Source organism: Triticum dicoccoides, chromosome 3A (genome assembly GCF_002162155.2).
Source record: "Triticum dicoccoides isolate Atlit2015 ecotype Zavitan chromosome 3A, WEW_v2.0, whole genome shotgun sequence".
Taxonomy (NCBI): Eukaryota; Viridiplantae; Streptophyta; class Magnoliopsida; order Poales; family Poaceae; genus Triticum; species Triticum dicoccoides.
The window spans coordinates 282,158,865-282,160,169 of record NC_041384.1 but is presented as its reverse complement, the minus strand read 5'-3'; the positions used below and the strand labels follow the sequence as shown (position 1 = coordinate 282,160,169).

Below are 1,305 nucleotides of genomic sequence, written 5' to 3'. Positions count from 1 at the left end.
TCAATATGCATTTGTATGAGTGGTTTATCTTGCGGGAGAAAAGGATGAACGAGGGATGGCCTTATTTGCAAATCAGGAGAGGGGTGTGAGTATCTTTTTGCAAAATTTCCATTGTTTCCTTCATATCTGTCAGATATAAATCGGACGGCCTATATTAAAGGATGGTAGGCACACCATCATCACCAACTCTGTTTTTTATAAGAAAAAAAGTAGAGAAAAAAGTAGAGAGTAGAGAAGTAGAGATAAATATTAAATGTAAAAATAAATATAATAGTAGAGAAGAGAGTAGAGATAGAAGAAACGTCGGGAAAGGATTGCGCGCGCGGGGGAAAACTGGCCGGGCGTGCGCTAGTTTTGGCGGGCGGCGTCTGGCGCTCTTTATAAAATCCAACGCCCTCCCACCGCTCTGTGCCTTGCCACCGCTCTCTCCCCGCTGTTTCTCGCCTCGCCGCCGCCACGCCACCATGCCGCCACGTTGCCAGGAAACTTGGGGATACCGCGTCGTCCGCGCGCACCCCTCCGGCGGCTTCTCCGTAGAGATCAGGTTCCACGGGATGTGCCTCGGCCTCGGCAATTTCGACACCGCCAACGAGGCCGCCCGTGCATACGACATGGCGGCGTGGCGCCTCCAGTGGCCTCATAAAACACTGAACTTCCCCAACGTGCCGATGCGGGAGCGAGCACAGGAGCTCGCGCCTCTGCCGTGGCTTATCACCGACGAGGATTGTCGCGAGAACCAGAGGCGGGAGCACTGTCTTGGCATCGCCGAGATGGATGAGGAAGCCATGGCGCTGTGGCGCCAATGCTTCCTATAGGACATCATCAACGAGCGCGAGTTCTACGCACAAAGGAGGGCAGAGAGGGATAAGAGGGGGGCGGAGCGAGCCTCTTATCACGAGGACAAGCATAGGCGAAAAGCGGATGCTCAATTCAACATGAGGCTAGGAGCAGCGTCGCCTTGGGAATCCGACGACGATCGGTATCTTCACGCCTACAGTCAAACATCTAAGGAGGACATCATTGCGGAGTCGGATGACGAGGAGTAGTTGAATAATCTATTTTTTTATCTATCTATGCCGAGAACTATCCTCTACTCTCTAGTCTCTACTCTCTATCTCTACTTCTCGATCTCAGCAGTGTAAACGCTTTTTTAAAGCGCCGCGCGTTGCGATTCTGTTGGAGATGCTCTAACATGGCAGACGAGTGCTTTAATGTTGCCCACAAGATGCGCGAGTATTACTAGTAGTATATTTTTCTTGCCATGTTGAGATTTTAAAACCACGAGTGCGAACATGGAGAGGAGCA

The 1,305-nt window shown here is 51.2% G+C and overlaps 1 pseudogene; it reads left to right on the top strand.

The window, feature by feature from the left end:
• Positions 1–464: 464 nt before the first annotated feature.
• LOC119266562 lies at positions 465–953 on the top strand (annotated as a pseudogene).
• The last annotated feature ends 352 nt before the right edge of the window (positions 954–1,305 follow it).